This window comes from Rhinopithecus roxellana, chromosome 18 (assembly GCF_007565055.1).
Source record: "Rhinopithecus roxellana isolate Shanxi Qingling chromosome 18, ASM756505v1, whole genome shotgun sequence".
Classification (NCBI taxonomy): Eukaryota; Metazoa; Chordata; class Mammalia; order Primates; family Cercopithecidae; genus Rhinopithecus; species Rhinopithecus roxellana.
The window spans coordinates 77,868,525-77,875,745 of NC_044566.1; the positions used below are offsets into that span (position 1 = coordinate 77,868,525).

At 37.9% G+C, this 7,221-nt stretch overlaps 1 long non-coding RNA gene across 1 annotated transcript; it reads left to right on the plus strand.

Annotated features, from left to right (window-relative positions):
* Nucleotides 1-2,363: 2,363 nt before the first annotated feature.
* LOC104673569 lies at nt 2,364-6,586 on the plus strand. Its single transcript, XR_749529.2, has 3 exons — nt 2,364-2,424; nt 4,119-4,266; nt 4,732-6,586. It is a non-coding gene; the product is annotated as an uncharacterized LOC104673569 (long non-coding RNA).
* Nucleotides 6,587-7,221: the final 635 nt, after the last annotated feature.

A 7,221-nucleotide genomic window follows, 5' to 3' on the forward strand; every position in this document is an offset into this window, starting at 1 on the left:
TTGTAAACAGGTACCAAAATCTCACACTTTACCCCATAAATATGTTTAATATTATGTGTCAATTAAAAATAATAATAAGACCAGGCACAGTGGCCCACGCCTGTAATCCCAGTGCTTTGGTTGGCTAAGGCAGGAGGATCATGTGAGCTCAGGAGTTAGAGGCTGCAGTGAGCCATGATCTTTCCTTTTCATTGTATTCCAGCCTGGGGGACAGAGTGAGAACCTGTCTCAAAAAAAAAAAAAAAAAAAAAAAAAAAAGGTAACTAAAAAAGATCACTGGGTAGGAAAGTAAATGCAATTGGATAGGCTACTGGGGAATTTAATTTCTTGCACTGGACAGTAGGTATCCACAAATACTTGTTGATTTATTCCTTTTAACCCTAACTATTTCTAAAGTATTTTTTTTGTTATTTTTCTACTCCTGTGACAGATTATGAAATGTTTTATTTTTAAAGGGACCAATGGGTAAAGGGGGATATTAACAAATTGGGAAAATTTGTCTTTTGGAAGAAAACACAAGTTAAACTTTTGTTTGCATAGAGATTTCTAGATATTACCCATATTTCCAATATTCCTCCTTTCTGTGGATATACTATATGTTGCAGAGCTACACGTCCCTTTCTGATCAACGGGCTCTGACCAATTAATTAGGAGCCAGTGAATGATTGTCCATGCTCTTTCCTCTGTTGCAGATTCCTGTGTCTAGAAAGATGGAGCTCCAGGTTTTGCAGCGGGAACTCATTTGTTAAGACTGTTCCCTCTGATAATGTGCGAGGCAGAATGTGTACCCAATGAATGTGTCTCCAGTGTGAGAACTCGCAAAGCAGATATTAATCTGTGCTGGTCACTATGGGTTGTATTTGATAAGGAATTATAAGAAAAACAGTTCTGAAAAGTATTATCTGTTTGCCAGCAAGAACGAAAAAAAATAGTTCAGATATTTGGGGTCTTGAATGAGTTAAACCAGTAATTGCTTTCAATCCTAAATAGTAAAAGAGAAAATGTTAAAAGATGTTAAAATTGAGCTGTTTACAAAAACAAACAAACAAGCAACAACAACAAAAATAAATAATAGATTTAGACTGCACTTTCACTCATAAAAAGGAATTAATGAGATAAAAATGCCTTAGGGAAAGATCAAACTAAGGGCCTAAGGCCCAGTAATCTTTCCAATTGGAAAAATAGCTCAGGTAAAAGAGCTTCAGGGTTCTATTCTCTCATCAAATCCAGATAGACTCAAGAAAACTACCAGGGTCTTCAAGCTGGGAGAGGTACAGGCACACGAGTGTAAAGAAATACAGATGAAGTGAGAAGTGTGTTAGATAAAGAATTGTAGCTGTAATTGTTGGCACATGGAATTAATTGGAATTCAATAGGTTAGAAAAACCAACAAAGTTTTCAGAGAGTTGTATTGCTTAAGAAACTGTGAGCCTGCACTAAAAGTGTTTGAGACTCTAAAACAAGGGGGTCCAATCTTTTGGCTTTCCTGGGCCACACTGGAAGAAGAAGAATTGTCTAACTAACTAACACTAGTGATAGCTGATGAGCAAAACCAAAAACCAAAAAAAAAAAAAAAAAAAAAAAAAAAAAAAACTCGTGATATTTTAAGAAAGTTTACCAATTTGTGTTAGGCTGCATTCAGAGCGGCCCTGGGCGGCGTGCTAAAATGCTAAAATACCTCTCAGGCCCTGAGTAGGAAGTAGGCTAAGAAAATTTCATATTCTCTAGGATCCATTTTATATGAGCCCAAGAAGGGAGAAAGGAAAGGAAAAATATCTCCCTGAGGGTGGAGACAGAAGACACAGAGAACAAGAACCAAGTTGGATCCTCCAGGAGAGCAGTCTGGGCCTCGTGAAGGTAGGGTGCTCAAAAAACGTCTGCCTGGAAGGAATTCAGAATTTTTCAGGAACAGGGACTCCTGTTTCCTTTTTCAATTATGACATGTGTAAGTGCCAGATAACTTGTCATTTTAGTTGCTAGGTTTCCAAAGCTATGGGAGCTACCTATAGACTTGACATGGAGAGTACAGTATGCAGTAGGCCCTTTGTATCCAAGGATTCAACCAACTGTGGATAGAAAATATTTTTTAAAAACTCAATAAAAATAATATAACAATAAAAACTAATGTAAATAAAACAATATAGCATTAACTATTTACATAGTATTTACATTGTATTAGGTGTTATAAGTAATATAAAAATGATTTAAAGTATATGGAAGGATATGTATAAGTTATGTGCAGATACTGCACCATTTTCTATCAGCAATTTGAGCATCTGTGGATTGGATATCTATGGGGGTCCTGGAACCAAACCCCCATGGATACGGAGGGACAATTGCATCACTCAGAGATTCTGGATTCTGGACTTTGAGCTCAGTGCCATGACTGAGGAAGACGGCGGGGTTTTCTCTCTTAGAGGGGAGGTAGGTATAATTGTCATACATATCTATACCACAGGGAGACTGCACTGAATATTTGGAGAAATAAACGGGTAAATTGTGGCAGATACTACCAGTCCTTAGCAATATTTCCAGTTCTCCTTTTTCACTCCTCTAGTCAGTAGGCTGGGGCTAGATAACTGGTCCCATAGCCTGACTGTGTCTATTAGGAGGCAATGCATGATTTCCCGGCCCAAAGTATGTGAGAGCTGATGGACCCATTTCCCACATTCTCCTCCTCTTCCACAGTGAACCCAGAGCTTTGGGTTGAGATGGGGGTGCCATAAAATGGAAGTACTCTGAAAAACAGAGCTTAAAGGCTTTTAACAGGTAAACGTGCAGTCCAAATTCTTAATTTGTTCTTCTTGTTGTTGCTGTGGAGAGCATCTGTCCAAAAGCTTTCAGGACACACATAGACTTTACATGAGCAAGGAAAAAAATGTGTGTTTAGACACTGAGATGTTAGTGTTTTTGATAATATAACCGGATCTCATAGATACATTTATCTTAGATCATTCTATGCTAAATACACACCTTCACACAAACATACATGCATACATATGTAATGGATTAGTTAAAAGAAAATACACTTCAACTTTTAAGCCAAGAAAATGTAAGTAAATATTTAACTTATCTCAAGTGAAGACTTTACACATAATGTCGTGAAAACAACACAAGTGAAAAAGTAGATCTGATTACTTGCAAATAACACTTTTGAATATCAGAAATATCAACAACTAAATGAAAGTTAATGACATGCTGGGGAAAACATTTTTTGCAATAGAGGGTTTATGTCCTAATATATAAGAGGCTCTTAAAAATGAGTATCTTAAAATATCGGCATCACACACACACACACACACAAAGACAAAGAATATAAACGTAATTCTTCCAATTTATGAAAACAGAAATACAGACAGATACCTTCCAAAGCCATCAGAATCTGAACCAGTGAATAGGAGCACGTTTGCTTTCCTGCCCGATTAACAGTCATAGAAGATCGCCTGAACTGCCCCTGGGGTGTGGATATGCACCCTGAAAATATTTGACATACCAGAGCATACTTGGATGTGTATATACATATTTGTGAGAAATGTGAAAATAAATTGTTTTAGATTTTAATATTTTTCTTTATGTCTAACTTTCTTTAAGCATCAATAAGTTTTAAAAATATAAAAATATTATAAATATTTTTGTGAGGCAAGAGGAATATTGTTGGGTCTTCTAGTTACAAACCACAGGATCCTAGAGATAACAATGAACACTCCCAAAAGCTCCCATTTAGGAAGTTTTTGGTTGATGGCATGACCCCTGAAGGGATCTGACCTCCTGAGAGAGTGACTCATAAATAATTACTATTTTTTATGATACAAATATTTTTGAAGAACAACGAAAGTCTTCATTAAAATGGCATTATGCTCCTATGAGATTTCCCCATTCCCTAAGATTAATATCACAGTTGAGGAGACCTGAGTATTTTTTTTTTTACCTTACAATTGTACCTGAATAATTATTTTGTGCAGTGCCATAGGTTAAATGCATATCATGAAATTCACTTTCTTCCCGATTGCCATTTCTGTCACTTAAGTCAATGGAAGTCCACAAAAATACAGTATGACTCAGAATATTGGAGCTGTGGCTAAGCAAGAAAAGTTCATTCAAAATTGATTTTCTTTCAGGAATCCTTGATATTCTTCATTCCAATTGTTCACCTCTACTGTAGGGCTCAGTAAACACTTAAGGAAGTTGCCGTGCACTGCAACCTGCCGGAGACATGAAGGAATGTACAGGAGGATAATCGCAACATCATCAACTCAATTCTCCAAGGTTGCTGGCCAATAATGCTGTTCTAATTGAATAACTTATCCACAGCTATTTCCCCTGGGAAAGCCGAAGGCTCAGCCTCAGAAAGAGGCAGATGGTGCCGCATATACAATGAAACCTGTAATTTTCTCTTGCCATTGGACATGTTAACAGTGGGCTGTTTCTGCTTATTCCTTAGTATTTTATTTTAATAGTCCCTTCCCAAATTATAATGTACGATGAAGTAGCCAAAGACGGATTCAGTGATACATATCATATTTAATTTATCATTCCTCTAGCTCACTGAACAACTCACTTGGTAGTCAGCAGCAGTATATGTCAGGGACAGGTGCAAGCTGAAAAGAAAGCGACAGAAAAGGACCCAATTAAAACCAAAAGGGGAGATGAGTCTTCAGGGTGACATGGCATTCACTAGCAGCAAAGTGTGCAATATCAAATGCATTCTAATTCTGATTTTTTTTTTAACAGTAATTTGCCATGGGACAGGCACATCCCATGTATTTGGGAAGACAATGGGAAGGTTCTGTTTTCTGCTCCAAGACTGATTTAACCAGTTGGATCTGGAAGGGGATAAAGGGCCCTGTGGCTGCTTGATTTTCATTGTCTAGTGGCAGCCAAAGTTGGAAAAGAGAGAAGTGCAGGCTTTAAAGGCAAGCAGCAACAGCTCATCAGCGGTCTAACAACACGACAGATGACAGGCCCAGAGGCACACCCAGGGCCGCCAGCCCATCAGCCTGTGCAGGATGTCAGAGAGCAGCTGCAGCAATGGAAGAAGATCATCCAGACTTGAATGTTTGGGCCTTGCTAAGACCATAGAGTCTTTGTGCTTTGGAAACAGTCCTCCATACAGAAACCCCTTCCTAGAAAAGCGTGGAAACAAACCAGGTTAGAATGGACACAAGAGAAAGGAGACCATGCTAATACTCTTGTGCAATGCTTCCTGGGCAGGAATTATGTCATAAAGGATGTTCCATTCTGCAAAGCCATGTCTCTCTCTCTGTGGTTTGCCTCAGAGGAGGGGCCTTTCATAGCTGTAGTGAGTAAAGGGGATCTCGCTGATGTTCATCAGATATGCCAAGGCACAGGAAGAAAGCATTGAGGTCACAGGGCAGCTCAGGTCCACCTGTGGTAATTGAAAACGGGTGATGAGATGGGGTTGATTTTAGTTTGGAAAAGTAAATTAGTGCTGCACCACTCGGACATGGCTAACTCAGGAAGCCTCTGGCTTGTATGAGACATCCAACATGCCTTTCAGAAAGAAATGACACAACAATTAATGTGTCAAATAATAATGTGCCACTCGAAGAAAGATAATTGTACCCAGCGTCAGGTAGTTATTAGGTCAGAACGAATGCTCATCTTTTCAAAGGCAACAGCGTCTATTCACTCTGGCATCCTACTGTAAGTACAGTATTGTGTTCATAATCACACAGACTGAAACCGGGGACACTGGGTTTTATCTGATTTTTCTACATTTGGAAATCCCTAAACAGCAAACTCAGTCATGTGAAACACAAATGAGTGTGATGAAAGACAGATTGTTATACTGGAGAAGAGGCTTTCTGTGCTTTTCACATAATATAGAGCATGGGGACTGTTCCCAAGAAGGTTTAAGCATATGTAACAAAACCTATCAGACCTGAGTTTGCTCATGTGTAAATGATAGTCTTTCCTTCTGGTGATTTAATGCATGAGGACATCAATCAGTCACATCATGGCCTCAGAAGTCCTTGTTCAATTTCTGGTGCCATAACTTACTCGATGTGGGATTTGGACAAGTCATTTAACCTCACTGCGATTCTGTTTCCTCATTTGAAAAGCAGAAATAGAAGAGCCTGCTGTATATTTAGCTCCACATCTGTTGGGAGGTCAAAGAAGAAAGGATATGAAAAGATGTTTGTAAATATAAAGAACCATGTAAATATAAGACATTATTTTATTAATGCTCCAGATCAATTGATGTTTAGTGAATGATAAAATGTGATATCATTTGAACAGACACAGTTTTACTTAAGAAAAACTAGGCAATGGCTTCTGTCCTTACAAATGAAAACCTTCATAATAAATGGGGGCTCTCAAGACCACCTGCCCAAAACTGAACTAAATCCTTACTTCATTCAACCAAGAATGGGGAACTGAAATACATGATTATTATATATACATATGCTTCTGTTTCATCCACTCAGGCATGCTTGTGATGAGATAGGAAAAAATAGCCATCTTTAGAAGGAGAGAAACACTGGGTTCGGGGTATTTCTTCTGTACAGACAATTGGCCTGGTTATTGTCTAAAGGTATTTAAAATTAATAGAATGCAATTTTATAGAATATTAATAGAATGCTATATAGAATATTCAAAGCAAAGCTATTTTAAGGTATAGCTTCTGTACCTTGTCCTCGCATGAAGATGCATTCTCAACTGATAGCTTGACTATATGGACAACAAATCGTAAAAGAAAAATTTACAGTGTGGTGTTTGATCTTCAGTAGCTTATGATAGGCATTCATACCTGTAAAGAGATCTTGTTAGGGGAAACAAACTAATATATAACAAACAGATAATTAAAGTAAGCAGCACTGAGACAGAGAAGAGTTGGTGACTTAGCCTGCTGAAGATAGGCACTTTGCTAATTTGGATTAAAGAATATAGGTATGTCTGCTCCAATATCATATAAATGCCAAAAAACTCTTGCGTTCTTCAAAAGACTACCTAAAAACAAGCAGAACTGACAGGCAAAATAAGATTGGCGGTGTGAGCCCCACTTGAAATCTTTGTATAATTCTATCTTGAAAGTATTATTCCATTATTTCCATCTTTAGATAATTAATTGAAGTAAATCACTAAATCCAGTCCACTTCAAGAAGAAAGGGAATAAGAGAGAATTTGGGGGCTATCTTTGAAGCCATCACAGGCTATCTCTTAGAGATAAAGGAGTGTTTAAGGAAGAGAAGACAACAT